This window comes from Scylla paramamosain, chromosome 30, assembly GCF_035594125.1.
Source record: "Scylla paramamosain isolate STU-SP2022 chromosome 30, ASM3559412v1, whole genome shotgun sequence".
NCBI lineage: Eukaryota > Metazoa > Arthropoda > Malacostraca > Decapoda > Portunidae > Scylla > Scylla paramamosain.
The window spans coordinates 11,485,664-11,503,006 of record NC_087180.1 but is presented as its reverse complement, the minus strand read 5'-3'; positions in this window follow the sequence as shown (position 1 = coordinate 11,503,006).

Here is a 17,343-nt window from a genome sequence, read left to right as displayed (position 1 = left end):
CACACACACACACACACACACACACACACACACACACACAACAGGAAAAATAACACATGAGAAGCCGCCAGAAAGACGAGGCAGGGCAACTGAGGTGCTTCTCTGTGGCAAATGATCGGCGGTTCTGACAGACAATGGAGCGAGACTCGAATGTTTGGAGGTCGCTCTTGTGGCGCCTGGAGGCGAGTAATACACACACTGGCCTTGATATATAACGTGTTTAAAAAGAGGGAAAATAGAACAGACAGGAAATGCGCTGCTGTGGCGTTATAAGGGAATGATACAAATGATAACTGACCATGATGCATATAGTGACTAAAAAGGCCAAAATGTAGAATTACTTAATTACTAAGTGGAACTGAGTCGATAGTAAGCACACGGATCGTAACTACACGTATAAAAGAAATACATATGCTATTAAGTTAGGTTCGGTTAGGTCAGGTTAGGATAGGTTACGTTAGGTTTTGTTAGGTTAGGTTAAGTTACATTAGATTAAGTTTAGTTAGGTTAGATTTGGATAGGTTAAGTTAGGTTAGGATAGAATAGGTTAAGATAGGTTAGACTAGGTTGGGTTTGGGTAGGTTGAGTTAGGTTAAGTTAGGATAGGATAGGTTAGGTTAGGTTTATATAATTGCCTTTCTATGAGAAAAATAAATCTTGATAGGTATTAAACACACAACGTCAGATTAAGAGATAAACATATGCAATTAGGTTAAGTGATTTAAGTTAGGTTAAGTTAGCTTGGATTAGGTTGAGTCAGTCTGGTTAAGAATCATGAAGTTAAACACTCCAGCCGCAACTATAAAGACGAAACACAAAAAGCTACCTGGGGAAGGATGAACATTTGCAACGAAGGAAAAAGAAACAAAGAGAGACAACTGGTTTATACACTATGGGGAAAGAAGTGCGAGGGGAGAGAGTAAAAAAAAAAGGACCAAGTTGCATAATAAATGGAAACATACATAGACAACTACTTTCAATACTATGGGGAAAAGAAGAGCGTGGGTTAGGGAGGTGAAAAAAATAGAGGATGAATATACAGTTAGAGTCAATAGTTAAGAAGTATAACACTCACTTTTAGTCGTAATTAAATCATAAGAACATAAGATCATAAAAAAGAAAATACGGCAAACTGCAGGAAGCCATCAGTCCTACACGTGGCAGTCCCTGTATAAAGTGTATCTGTCTATTGCCACCTATCATTTCCATCCATAAATTTGTCTCGTCTTTTTATAAAGCCCCCAGCAGACTGACACTAACGATCTGATTACTGAGTCTATTCCATTCACCCCATCTGCTGAGAATCTAAACACTGCTAAGGTTTTGTAAGCAGACTGTCAGCAGGGTAAAGGACAAGACCGAAAGGTAACACAAAACCCAAGTGAATGCAGATTACGTTATGATCACACCTGTACATCATAAAACAAAAGAACATATGGATAACTATTTAAAACACCATGGAGAAGGAATATGTGCACAAGAGACGGGAAAATAAGAGGACGAAGCTTAAACATTAACAAAAAAAAATTAGGAAATGCACAAACAAACAAAGATATAAAAGAAAAGAAGTGAAACGAGAATGCAAGTTACGCACGATGAAGAAAAAAGTGTTGGACAAACTAAACCAAGATTAAGAGCGAGGAAGTAACAAGTCAGGAGCTGAATAATGAAGAATATGAAAGTATAAAAAGTGGGAAAAAAGGAGAGAGCAGAAAGAAAGAAAGAAAGAAAGAATAGATAAACAAAAAAACGAGAGAGAGAGAGAGAGAGAGAGAGAGAGAGAGAGAGAGAGAGAGAGAGAGAGAGAGAGAGAGAGAGAGAGAGAGAGAGAGAGAGAGAGAGAAAGGGAAGCAGAATAGACAAGGGAACATGGAAAAATATGAACAAGGGAAATAAAGAAGAAAGAAACAAAGAAAAAAGAAAAGGAATAACAAAATAAGAACAATAATTCAACAGTACATAACAAACAATATCACAAAAACAGAAAAGCACAATAATAAAGATAAAATGAGCAGCGAAAGTAAGAGCAAGAGAGAGAGAGAGAGAGAGAGAGAGAGAGAGAGAGAGAGAGAGAGGCATCACAAACAGTCTGGTCAGGTATCGATCACTTACAAGTCTCTTCGCAGCTGCAGTAAGCAATGAGAGAAGCAGAGGTAGGTACAAAATGTCACACCTAATCGGCCTTTTCTTCGAGATCGTAAATATTTCTGGATCGGAACCCAAGTGACGTTAACGAAACGCTTCTTTTATAATGTTTCTTTTTCTATCCAGCGCGAGCATTTGGGTGTATTCTTTTTCTCATTTTTCCTGTTTTTCTTTTTTTTTATTCTCTCCCTCTCTCTCTTCTTCTTCCTCCTCGTATTTTTACATGCAGTAATTCTAGAAAAAAAGAAATTGTGATAGCAAAACCTCGCTGACACTCAATAATCTTTTATCTTTATTTACTTTGTGCAGAGGAGGAGGAGGAGGAGGAGATGTAATGGGGAATGATGGAATACATGTGGAAGTTAAGTGGAGAAGTGGAAGATAAAAGAGATAGACCAAAGTCAGGAGGAGGAAAAGGAGGAAGGAACAAGAACAAAAACGAAACTAAAAAGATAACACGTTGAAAGATGGAAGCCTAAAGTAGCAAGTGAAGAACATAATAAAGAACAAAAAAAGAAGAGGAAAAAGGAGTACGAAGCACAGAAAGAAATAGGAAGAAAGTGAGAAGGGAAGGAGGAGGAGGAGGAGGAGGAGGAGGAGGAGGAGGAGAAGGGAAAGTAAGAGGAGAATCGGAAGAAGCAGAAAATTTGAAAGAGAACCACTGAAGAAATTGAATGCAAAGAAGAAAAGAAAAATAAGGATATGATAATAGAAGAGGAGGAGGAGGAGGAGGAGGAGGAGGAGGAGGAGGAGGAGGAGGAGGAGGAGGAGGCGGCGAGGACAGCGACGACGGCGAGGAGGACGACAAAGAGGAGCAGAAGAAACACGAAGAATAGGAGACGAAGGAGCAAGGGGAGGAGGAGGAAGAGGAGTAGGAGGAGGGGTCGCCAGTGTGAAGGAGGGTGGCAGAGTCCAGGAATACATAAGTAAAGGCGACATACTTGAGAAGAACCATTGGTAATAATGCATAGGATGACCGTCCAACACCGTCACTCTCCAGCCCCAGCGTCTTCCTTCCTCCACTTGCCCCTCCACCACCACCACCACCGCCACCGCTCCCCTCTACCGCCCTAGTTGTAGTGGAGAGTGGAGTGGGTGTTGGAGTTAAGTGGAAGATATGGAAAGGGGGTGGTATGTATGTAAGGTGGATGCGGAAGAACAAGAACACGAATTAAAACAGCAATAACAACAGGAGCAGCAATAACAATAACAGCAACAGCAAGGAGGAGGAGGAGGAGGAGGAGGAGGAGGGGAATACGTTTAAGTTAGTTATGTATATTGATTGCTATTAGATTCTTTCTCTTGTTATTAGGTGAAGAAGTAATGAAGGAAGGCGAAACATATGACTATGGCTCTCTCTCTCTCTCTCTCTCTCTCTCTCTCTCTCTCTCTCTCTCTCTCTCTCTCTCTCTCTCTCTCTCTCTCTATCTATCTATCTATCTATCTATCTATCTGTCTGTTTATCTATCTATCTATCTATCTTTCTATCTATCTATCTGTCTATCTATCTATCTATCTATCTTCGCTACTTATATAGCTTTATCACACACACACACACACACACACACACACACACACACACACACACACAAACACACGCGCGCGCAACTCCTACAGTGCTTCAGTAACACAACAAAACCTTCAACACACACACACACACACACACACACACACACACACACGTACACAATCTGACATATTCCCTGGAATCAGATACATTTGCCAAATTCATCGCCTGTTTTGAAAGTATTAAAAGTTTCGCATAAGCTCCGACCCAAAATGCCAAACAATTACTGGAGGATAAACTCTGTGAAAATGCCACGAATGCATTTTACATTACCTGTCCTTGGAACGCTTATACATACAACAGGGGTTCGAATCCGCCAGGTAAAGAGAAGGAAAAGAAAAAAATAATCGTTGAGAAAAAATGTGTAAATTCCGCTGCATAATATACCAGGAATACCAGATTAAACAAATAAAATGACTGTAGCTAAGTTAAAAAAAAAAAAAACGTTGCAGAATAGGTGGGAAAGGAAAGAAATGGGTAAGATGAAGGAAATGAGGGGATAGTAAATGTAGTGAAAGACAAACTGTATGACGGAATCTAAAAAAAAAACTGTTATGAGAGAGAGAGAGAGAGAGAGAGAGAGAGAGAGAGAGAGAGAGAGAGAGAGAGAGAGAGAGAGAGAGAGAGAGAGAGTTTTACATTGTTATCCTCATTGAAATCATTGTAATAACTCTCTCTCTCTCTTTCTCTCTCTCTCTCTCTCTCTCTCTCTCTCTCTCTCTCTCTCTCTCTCTCTCTCTCTCTCTCTCTCTCAGGTCTTGTACGTCTTTTCAGTATGATATGTGTATCTAATGACATCTTTTTATCTTATTTACGGAGAATATGGCATGTCTTTTTCTGCCTCGCGTGTGTACATTGCTATGCTGTGGTATGATGATGAATGTTGCAATATATTTTTAGGCTCTTTTCAATCTTCCTCCTCCTCCTCTTCCTCGTCTTCCTTTTCCTTTTCTCCATCCTTCTGTCTCCCGTCTTCATCTTCCATTCCCTTACTTCTCTTTTCTTACATCTTCCCTCCTCTTACTCTCCCTAATTTTCTCCATGTTTTTTTTTTTCCTTCTACTTTTTTTCATTCATCTTCTTTTCCATCTCCTATCTTTCATTATATTCATTCTTTCTTTCCTCCTTCTCTCCCTACTTCGCCTTTTCATTTTTTTTTTTCCTCCTCCTCCTCCTCTCCTAGTTCCTTCCTTCCCCTCCTCCTCCTCCTCCTCCTCCTCTTTTCATCTCCCTCAACCTCCTCTCAGCGCCTTAAATCAATCAATCTATCATTTAATCGATCAGCCTTCTCCTCTTCCTTCTCCTCTTCTTCCTCCACTTTTATTTTTTTTTCTCTCTCTCTCTCCCTCTACCATTTATATTATCTTCATCTCACCTCATCCTCCTCCTCCTCCTCCTGTTCATCCTTCTCTTTCTCCTTTACTTACATTCTCTTCATCCTGTCACGTCCTTCTCCTTCCCTTCCTCCTTCTCCTTTCCCTCTTCATCGTCCTCATCCTCCTCCACCTCTGTCACTTCCCTCCGCCCACCAAATCCAACACTATAAAGAACAGACAGACTATCACATTGTTGGACTATTGCTGATAAATTACTCTCTTTAGGGCAAACTTTCTTCTCTTAAAGGAATGTATAATCAGTGCCAACTTTCCAAAAATCTGAAGGAATGACTCATCACCCTCAAAAAAAAAAAATGTAAATATTATAAAAGCATTGACTGAGTTTAATTCGTATAAACACCTTAGTTTAAAGTGAATAAGTTTAGAAATGTCTGTGTGTGTGTGTGTGTGTGTGTGTGTGTGTGTGTGTGTGTGTGTGTGTGTGTGTGTGTGTGTGTGTGTGTGTGTGTGTGTGTGTGTGTAAAAGGGTGAATGCTTTAAAAGTTGGAAGAAAATGTCAAAAGAAAGAATAGAAAAGAAAAAAATAGTTACTTGAATAAGATTTCTTGTTTTCGAGACGAGAAGAGAAGCCATTTATGAGAAGAATCCCTGCAGGTCTCTCTCTCTCTCTCTCTCTCTCTCTCTCTCTCTCTCTCTCTCTCTCTCTCTCTCTCTCTCTCTCTCTCTCTCTCTCTCTCTCTCTCTCCGGTATACTCGTTCTAAAGCGGGAATAATACATACGCTTACCAGACTGACATTTTAAGACGGAAGAGTGATTTAAATATTGTGAAAACTTAAATGAGGCAAGTGACGCAGCGCCCCTTTCCCAAAAATACGTCACCCTCTTCTCCATTACTCAGCTCCCCCTCAGAACCCCTTCCATTCCCTTCCCCCATTCTTTCCCCTTCCAGCTTTCCATCTTTCCTTCGTTTCCTTCCCATCAGCCATCACCAGTACCCTCATTATCCTCCCATACATTTCAAAGTCTCCCCCTCACAGTTCCTCTTTCCTCCCCTTCTCCCCTTCCCTCAGTAATCTTTAGTTTATCTATTTTCCTTTTTGTTATCTCCCTCACATCACCCATCACTAGCATTTTCATTATCTTCCCATACATCTAAAAATTTTCTTCTACCAGCTCCCCTTTCCTCCCTTCCCCTTTCCATCAGTATCCTTTAGTTTATTTATTTTTTCCTTTTTTATCTCCCTCCCATCACCTCTCACCAGCATCTCCAGCATCCTCACCAATCCATTTAAAAACTTCCCCTCCCATTCCTCCTAACCTGCCTTTCTATCATCTCCCTGCCATCCCCCTTCTTTCTCAAACCATTTTCTTCACTACCACCACCTACAACACCCCTCATCCCCTCATTCCCCAGACATTACCATATTCCTCACTCAATAACCCTTCCCTTCCCCATACCACTCTTTTACATTCTTCAGCAGTCCTCCTTCTTTCATTCTCCCAGTGACTTTACTCTCTAAACTCTCCCTTCACCATCTCTCTTTCCTATGAGCATCACTAGTAGCTTCAGTATTCACCACAGTACCTAAGCTCTCCCTTCCCTATCCCATTTCCCTATATCCAGAAAACCTGCCATTAGTTTCAGTATCTTCCTATTCTCTAAGTCTTACCTTCCCCATTCCTCTCTCATCTTCTATCAGTCTTTAACTTCCCCCACAGCTTCAGTATTCCCTCCCACGCTCTAAGCTCTCCCTTCATTCTCCCTCTCTCCCGGCCACTGAAAACTCCCGGCGTTCGTGATGTATTTCTGGAGTAGCGAGGAGAATTTTGACAGCTAGCGGAGGATAATTTGCACGAGTAAAAGTGTTGGGTCCAATCAGGGTGGTCCCAGATGGCGTGGTGGCGGTGTTAGAACTAAAACTTAACGCCAAAACGTACTGAAACTTAATCAAAACCCGCCTGGAACTTAACAGACATTAATGGTATAACAAATCCTTAAAAACTTACACAGGGTAATTATAATAAGAACGATACGAAGCCAATGAAATTATTTAGCATTTAGGAATTATCAGGATTTAAACTTTATCTCCAAAAATTTCTGAAACCTTACCAAAACTTATGAAAACATTAATGGTATAACAATTTTTAAAACTTACATAATAACTATAATACGAACGATACAAAGTCAATGAAACTAGAACTTAGGAACTAGTAGGACTTAAATTTACCTCCAAAACCTTCTGAAACTTATCCAGCATTGCCTTGACTCCCTGGAGCTTATGGACGAAAAAATTGCTTCTCTCTGATACATAATAATTATTCACCGTTGCCTTAGAATTGGTGATAGTAGTGAGTTTGTAATTCTGGGATGTGTCTACTACCTAACTACTGCCCTTATATTGCATCACTTGGGGCTCAGTGCAGCGGGTTTACCATTTTTGGTGCTTATGACACGTGGTTCTTTACTCACAAGCTACTTTGACGCATTTTTTCTCTTTCACCAGCCACCTCTGAACATTATACTAACTAGATATTTAAAAAAGCTGTTCATTTATTTATTTTTTTTTTATTTATTTTTTTTTTTTTTTAGGTTCTGGTAAAGACTTTGTGCAGTGCTTTAAGTGTTGTGAAATGTTGTATGTTTCAGTGGAAAGGTCAAGAAAAGCCATCACTATCACCACTCTCTTGTCACTGTTAAACCTTTCTCTGCTTAATTTTACATTTAATCATCAACTTTTCAGACACTTATTTATATACTAAACCCTCTTAAACTTTTCTGCAGTAAAAAAAAAAAAGAAAAAAGATAAAAAAAAAAGATAAAGAAAAAACTCAATGAACTTGCTATTCTCTCTTTGGTCTCCCGTCTCCATCCAGATTATCTTTATTGTGTTCTAAGGGTCGGTGAAAGACGCCCAGACATAGCAATTAAAAGGGTTTCGAGGAGGAACTTCATATTACAAATCTATGTTTACTCCGCAGCTCGTCCACTCGATAAATCTACCTAAATATTTGTGTGATATGCCTCAACTTTTTTAAAAATCCCTTACCCTTGTCAGGAAAGCTGACATACGTATTTCTGAACAATCCTCCACATGCTACCAATCTTACAAAATTATCGTACTCACAATCATGAACTATCGTACCCATAATCAAGGTCAAAATACGGTGCATTATGAGACGCTAAAATTTTATCTAAATAAGAGTTTTCAGTGTACGTATTTTCTTTCCTCGTTTCAAAAAGGTGCCTGCTAGTTTGATTGATGTGTGTGTGTGTGTGTGTGTGTGTGTGTGTGTGTGTGTGTGTGTGTGTGTGTGTGTGTGATTCACATGTTCGCGTGATATGTAATGACTGTCCAAAATGTGGTGAAAATCATTATTACTTCTGCGTCAGGGAGGAGCAGCGGGAAATAGTTATTATATTCGTTCTCCTGACTGTCACTTGCGGATAGATTGGTAGCACTGACCCACGTGACGAAAGATTGGTAATAGTGTTTTCCCAGACAAAGAAAATGGTACAGTGGTCTTGACAGCTGCTTGTAAGGGAGACGGAAGTGTGTGTGTGTGTGTGTGTGTGTGTGTGTGTGTGTGTGTGTGTGTGTGTGTGTGTGTGTGTGTGTGTGTGTGTGTGTGTGTATGCAACGTTAACATGTATGGACCATTTTGCAATTTGCATTTTTAATATTCTATGTTCTTTTAACAATGTCTGCGTTTAGATCTGGACGATTTTGTTACATTAAACGTTATTTTTATTCGTATCATTGCCTCATTTTAATATTTACGTCTATATTTGAACTATTTCACTTTACTCTTGTATGGTTATATCACGTAGATTTTTTTTTCAAGTAACATCTATCTGTTTGTGTGTGTGTGTGTGTGTGTGTGTGTGTGTGTGTGTGTGTGTGTGTGTGTGTGTGTGTGTGTGTGTGTGTGCAGACTCCCATGACCTGGTTACGGATGGCGGGGGACAAGGCCGCCTGGTGTTGGCAGAGTGTTGTGGTGACGATCAAGGGAATATTCATGGAGGTGTTGGTGAGGGCAGCAGAAGCAGCAGTGGAGGAGGCGATGAGCAAGGAACCCTCAGAGAACCACTGGCAAATAAGTCACCACCACCACCACCACCAGCCCCGCCACCACCACCACCACCACAACATTTCTACGCAAGCATTACGCGCAGCCACTATTGACTGCAGACCCACAGCGGCGGGAGCAGACATAATAATGTACCGCAATGCAAAGTTGGGCGATTTTAAAACAGTTACCGCACAAAATTCCACCTTACTAGCAATTCAACGTTTTCTTTCTCTAACCAAACGCTTCGGAATGAGAAAGAGGAGGAAGAGAAGGGAGAAGAAAAAAAAAGGGAGGGAAGGAAGAAAAGGGAACCAAAGAACTGGGCCATAAAAGAGAGCGGGAATATGAGGAAGGAGGAGGAGGAGGAGGAGGAGAGATGGGGGGGAGAGAAGACTGGTGAGTAGGAGGAAAGAAGAAAGAGAGCTCCACTGCCTTGTCAAAACAGAGTCTGATGCCGTTTGTTCTAATGAGCAAACAAGTTGGTGTAGCTGTTGATGTTCGGTTTGTCAAGAGAGTAAGCGATGCGTGTCTAGGCTGGCTGTGGCTGGGAAGCGTGCGCACACACACACACACACACATACACACACACACACACACGTTATCAAAAGTATACATCTCTCCCCTGTGTCACTTGACTGTCCCACGTCTTTTGATAACCAAAGCTATGTCAGAGTAAAATTACCTCCTCACTGATGCATTAATCAAATAATAAACTCGACAGTCATTTCAGTATGCACTCGTATATTGATTAGAAAAAATACAATGAGAAAAAAAAATAAACGCTAGAACAAAGAAACAAATGCACATCGTGAATGCCTCAGAAAGCTTCGCAATTTAAGAGTATCTTCAAATTAGGTAAAAGTTATTTGCCAGAGTTCATTGAGTATGTAAATATGAGGCCAATTTAGCTCAATGAAGAAGAAAATCATTGAGATCCTGAATAAAATTTAATATTCCATTACTCGAAATAAAATTTTGTTCATGGAATCTTTTCTTAAATAAAATTATTCTATCATCGCATTTGTGGAGAAAGCTATTTTATTATTACCATTACTGCTACTTTTACCTCTAATGCGACTTTCACTACTACTACTACCACTACAATTTTAAACACTACAACCACCACTATCATTTCCAGCACTACTACTAGTACCACCACCACCACCACCACCACCACCACTACTACTACTAATACTACTACCACTACTAAAACTCGAACCACTACCAGTACTACTACAACTACTACGAGTCAATGAATAATCCTCACATTCCTGTTCGTCTTTCCAGCGACTTAAAGTTACAGGTCGCCTAAAATATTTGTAAGGCGACCCTTTTTTTTCATTTCTCCTCACGTGTCTTTCTCTCTTATTACTATCCTTGAATTCTATCAGTGTCTCTTGGGTCAGTGTGGCGAGACTGGGGCAGAATGAGACACTACGGGACAAGAGAAAGAGAAAACGGAGTCAAGAGAAACAGAAAATGGGATATAATGGACAAGAACGTTTGATACAGAATGGGCATGAAGATTCGGGTAGACTGAACCATGGAGTAAAACGTAACCGAGGGAATTTTAATGGGAAGAACGGGATACGGTGGACGTCGGCGGGATATGAATCAAAAAGGAATATGTGGAAGAGGGTTGGAGCGAGGCGTGGCGGAACGGAACGGAACGGAACAGAACGGAACGGGGCGGGGTTAGGCGGGGCTGTGCGTTTTAATCATTCAGGCAGCAAATCCTCGCCGTGGCTCGGACAGCAAGATCCACATTATTCTCTCACACGTTTCTGTTTCTTGAAGATCGCTGTAGCTTGGGAATGTGCATTAGTAGTTGTATTACTCACTCTCTTCCTGGTGCTTCCTCTTGTATCATGCGGTGTATAGGCGTGTTATGTATGCGTGGTGTTCAGTTTCTCGCGTTAAAATTATATTTTCTTACTCTTGTTTCTATTTGTTTTCACGTATATTTTTTGTCAATTTATTTCATCCCATTACCATATCCATTTTCAAAATCCATTATATTTAGCTTTGAAATTATATATATATATATATATATATATATATATATATATATATATATATATATATATATATATATATATATATATATATATATATATATATATATATATATATATATATATATATATAATGTAAAATAGTAAAAAAATAAAAAAAATTATATATATATATATATATATATATATATATATATATATATATATATATATATATATATATATATATATATATATATATATATATATATATATATATATATATATATATATATATATATATATATACTCGTATATAATTTTTTTTTTTTTTTTTTTTTTTTTTTTTTTTTTTACTAAGTCTACCTCTCTTTTCTCTTTTTATTATTTCACCATCATCTCCCTCTTCTTTTTTGTATGTCAGCCTCTCCATTTTCTCCCGCGTGCGCTACTCGCTACTGACGCAATTTATATTCACCCGTTTATCCGCCTCCTCCTCCCTCTCCACCTCCCCCCGAAGTCGTGAGGACCCAGCTCGGGCCAGCCCTGCCTCGCACGCCTGAATAAAAAGGACACCCCTTCAAACATTAACAGAAAACCCGCACAGCACATGGACTCCTTCCGTTGACAAAAGATGCAAGTTTCACCGCCTTTTCAAAATGTCAAATGCAACCCATCATCTCTCCTTCTCCCTCTCGCCCCCTTTTTCTATGCATCTTTATTTTACTTTCCCCTTTCTGGATACTCGTGGTCGTACAAGATATTGAAGATGATAATTTGAATGTAAATGTCAACTTTGCTATTGCCCGGTCGTAAGGGTCCGGGGGCCGTGTATAAGTCAAGCTGGTGAGTGTGAATAATGCGATGCAACATTAGGAATGACTGCCACACCGACACGGGCATGAAAGGTAAATGTGCCACTGGAAACTTAAACTACGCTGCTGCCTCACTCTGCCTGCCAGCCACTCACTGTCCAGGCGTGGCACACACACACACACACACTGTTTAGTCATGGTAGATGCACATATATACAGAGAGAGAGAGAGAGAGAGAGAGAGAGAGAGAGAGAGAGAGAGAGAGAGAGAGAGAGAGAGAAACAGACAGGCAGACGAAAAGAACCAACCAGAAAATTAATGAAAAAAGAGAAAAAACAAAAGCACAAAAAATAGATTAAAGAAACAGGACCATTCACATCTGCATACGTACACTCCCGGATGAACCAAGAACAGGTAAAAAAAATAATAGTAACAATAAACATACCTAACGAGCAAAAGGAACACTGGTAGCATAGAAAATAAATAAATAAAATAGGTACGCGTACTTTCCTTAGATGAGACTGAGGAAGATCCATAAATTCGTCCCTCCATAAGTACAACACCGTGTTATTATGTCAGACTCCTCAAGGGAATAGATACACAAAACGCTCTCTTGTGTTCCTCACCGTATGACAACGATGACGATGACGATAATAATAATAATAATAATAATAATAATAATAATAATAATAATAATACAATAACAATCTGAAAGGAGATGGTCCAAATAATCTCCGTTCGAGTCGAGATTCGAACCCTGACCCACTAGGTAGCGAACAAACCGCGTTAACCTCAACACCAACTAGCCACGCACATGCACATATATGTACATGCATACATAAGACAGAAAACTTACTATTTCCTGTTGAAATCCTAAGAAATTAAACGCTTCCTATGAATATAATAGAGGCGAGATCATTCACAGTTAACGACCATTATGTAAGTTTCTTGATCACAGAATACAAATGAGACATAACACGAAAAAAAAAAAAAAGCAAACTACTCATACACAATAAAACTATCATTATATTGAAGTAGGTAGGATATTCGTACCCCCAATAATTTCTAAACAGACCAAAAAATAAAAGAAAAGAAATTTTCCCAGCTCTCAATAACAAAAAAAGAAGCGGCTTTAAGCATTTAAGAAAACCACTACACAGCTAAAAAGAAAAAAAATAGATAAATAAATAAATAAGTAAATAAATAAATAACACACACACACACACACACACACACACGGCACAGCAGAGAAAGACGAACGGGCTTCTCACCTTCCCCCTTATCCACCTAGCGGAAGTTGTGCCCCACATTGAAAGTGGTGGTCTGGCTCCAGTGACCGGCGGGAGGCTGAATGGGAACAAACTTAAAACCCCTAAAACTGACCTCGGCCGAAAGACAGTGTATCTACACCCACTGAATAACACACACACACACACACACACACACATCAATAACACATGCTTTTCCGAGACACAGCAATATAATAACACTAGTAGTAATTATTTTCTTCCTGCACCCTGTCTTTTCCCACACACGCAAGGCGGCATCCAGGAAAATGTGGCATGAAAATAACATAAAAGAGAATCAGAAAAACACCCTTTCTTACTTTTTTATGAGAGAGAGAGAGAGAGAGAGAGAGAGAGAGAGAGAGAGAGAGAGAGAGAGAGAGAGAGAATAATGAGAGGATAATGAACGCGAAGGAAGACTGAATACAGGATGATCGAAACACACAATGGCATCGATTCACCTGCCATTGCTCCAGGTGAAGAATCAATAGTAGATTATCGTGTAAACAACCAACATTGCAAACTGAACCATCCAAGCAATTAACGGTGTTTGCCTAGCTGTGTGTATTTGCATTACATTGGATTGTTAATGAGTTCTTTTGCGTCCTGTAGGAGTGGGAGAGGAGGGGGAACGAGGGGGAGACAAAGAACTGCTGCTGCTGCTGCTGCTGCTGCTTCTCCTCCTCCTCCTCCTCCTCCTCCTCCTCCTCCTCCTCCTATTCTCCCTCCCCTTGCTTCCTCCGCCTGCTTCTCCTCCCTTTCCTTTCCTCTCTCCTCTCCTCTTCCTCGTACTCTCTCCCTCTCTCTCTCTCTCTCTCTCTCTCTCTCTCTCTCTCTCTCTCTCTCTCTCTCTCTCTCTCCTACTATTACCTTTTCTCTCTCTTACCTCTCTTCCTCACATTCCTCCTTTTCCTGTTCTGTAATCCTCCTCATTCTACCACTTGTCCTCGTCGTCGCCTTCCTCCTCCTCCTCGCCCTCCTCTTCCTGCTTCTCCCTCCACTTACCTCCCGTCATCCAGCCTGCACACACACACACACACACACACACATTGGGATTTGCTTGCCCTCTCGTCAGCACACATGAACACATTATGAGAAATAGTCATACCTCTCTCTCTCTCTCTCTCTCTCTCTCTCTCTCTCTCTCTCTCTCTCTCTCTCTCTCTGCTCCACTTTTTTATACGTAAAATTTATTTATTACCGTGTTTCTCGTCTGTTTATTCTCATATGTTTATCTACTCATGCTTGTTATCTTGCTCTCTATGGGGTGACTCAGGGAAAATCGATCTCAACATACACGTACTCAAGGTAGATGACTGGCCCGCCTCTACCTGCTTGGAGAGTGAGAAAACTTTTATACCCTCACTTCGTTTTCAATTAGGAAGGGTCACTTTATTGTTGGCTTTATTAGTAATAGTAGTAGCAGTAGCAATAATAGTAGGCTAGTAGTACGTTAATACAGATAAATAATTAAGAGCCGGACCGGATTCGAACACATGGCTATGCATGTTATCAAAGGGCCTTATCATCGAGCCACAGTAGCACTTTATAGTAGTAGTAGTAGTAGTAGTAGTAACTATAATAATAATAATAATAATAATAATAATAATAATAATAATAATAATAATAATAATAATAATAAACAGTAGTAGTAGCACCAGTATTAACAGTACATTGTGCTTTGTGTCATAAAGTCCTCAGTGATAAACAAAATTACCATCCCTAAAAATCACCGTTGAAAAGAACCAACAGCCTAGTTCCATCACGACAGGTTCGAACCCACTGAATATTATGACGTCAGGCGGGGGTCGATGCCTCGGAGTCGCCCTTATGAAGCTCCGGAACGCCTCATAATGAATTCGAACATCATACCCTGTCAATAATTCAATACAGGCTCCTATAATCAGCGTTATATAAATAGGAAGGGCGGGGCACACACTTTTAATGTGACCTTAGATGCCTGTAACCTGGTATAGCTATGACCTGAGTGCTGTGACCTGAACTGAATAGCATAAAAGTGACTTAACAAGTACTTATGGCATAGAGAGAGAGAGAGAGAGAGAGAGAGAGAGAGAGAGAGAGAGAGAGAGAGAGAGAGAGAGAGAGAGAGAGACTAGTTTTTTTTCTTTGTTTACCTATTTACTTATAACACTGCATGGAAATCCAGTAAGTAAAGCTAAACAAAAATCAATACAATGATTTATTAAAAGAACAAAATAGAGAAAAAAAAAATTGGATAAACAGATATGACAAAAAGTTCTTGGCTAAATTTCATGTCTGGGTTCTTGAATGTAGGTTATATTGCACCGTGAGGTCTAATGGGATGATGTCAGGCGTCACTCTTGCAAAGGGCGATGGTTGGCACGGCTTAATAGCTCCAACGTATTCATTTTTATGGTACGAGGCCTGGAATGAGCCTTAGAGAAGAGAGGACAAAGAAAAAGCCATCCACAACTTAAATTATCGATTACATCTCTCTACTTCCACTCGCAATCTGCATGAGAACAATCTTATTTTTACTTTCCTTTTATTAAGTACTTTTATTTTGTATACACGACAATGTTGTCCAAGAAAGTGGATTAAGCAAGAGAGCATACAAGAAAACCCACCCACAATTAAAGGTCGAATAATCGATTTTTTTTTTCCTTTACTGCACATTATCTATAAGGAACAATCACCCCTTTGAGCTTCTGAACATGTTATATTTTTTGTACAAAAGGTTCTTTAGGAAATGGTGGGGAATGGCGGGGAATGGGATGCTCAAGATCGCTATGAGCCTCTTTCATCTTTCTCTTCACAATAATATTATTCTGCTGCTCATCACTTTAAAAAAAGGAAGCACCATGAATGTTGTGCGACAAAAGAATAATTAGAAAATGGTCAAAATAATCTATTAAGTCTTTACTAAAACCATACCTACTTCAAATTTAATCCTAGCGTGTATTTATCATTACACACTAATTTACAGTCATCATCATCATCACCCTCAGCCCAGATGAAGCTCCATGGATGTTGTACACTAAAAGAAATATAATATATAACGAGTGATCACAGCAAACTAACATATCGTTACTGAAGCCTCGCCTACTCCTAATCGACTTCTGAGTTCTCTTGATCCTGGAATCTCAAATTTAATCAAAATTTTCCGTTTGTCTGGAGTCTGTGTAGGGTCTGATCGATTAGATACAGGAAGAAAATGGCAAACAGCTTGCCTAGCCTTACACAGCCTTTGCTATCTTGTATTCATACCTACATTTGCCACTTGTCCTAATACTTCAGTAAATGTGAAGGTATCGTTTATTCATAAAGTCTAATTAAAGTTCGTTGGTTGCATGAAGAAGGAAAAAGGTAAGCGGTTCGTGTTACCTTACTGCTTTTTCTCTAACAGTAATAATTTCATTTCGTTCAAAGACAAAGGCATGTTAGCATACAGAAAAAATAAATAAATAAAACAATGGGAAAGGAACAGAAAGGTATAAATGTAAACATACCAACGAAATAAGAATACTCTACATAGAAAGAAATGCATGCACACATCCGCCGCTCTCTACATCATCCCTGACCCTTCCCTCTGCTGTGCTATTCCCTCGGTCTCTCCCTCCACCCTCAGGACACGGGTCACCTTGGTCACGGCACGTTCGCACGCTCAAGTCCCGTCCAGCATAGCGCCAAGCGAGGGATGTCACAAGCTGATAAAAAAGGACTCAAGTGGCGGGATAAGTAGGGGCGCCATGGAATATGCTACGGACTGTCCTCCAGCGTGTCTCCTCACACCGTTACCATTGTTATCGTTGCTGATCGCTTGTTGCCGTCAACCCTAACAAGGTGATGCATGTCTTGATTAGTACTGGCTATGTCTGGGCACGACAGTAAGTAATAGTGCAAGTAATGAGGGATGTTTAGCACGACCACATTTCCATCCCCTGCACGAGTATTAGTAAGTTTCCCTTATGAATTTTTTTAGCCTTATTGCTTTACTATGCCAAGGAAAATAAATAAGATAACATATCTTCCTTGCTCTATACAGTTCCCCATGTCTATCTTACCTTTAAAAAGTAGAGAGCAGAAAACAGAGAGATCCAAAACGCTTAAAATTCAATAATTACCCGGCAGGCTTAACACCACGT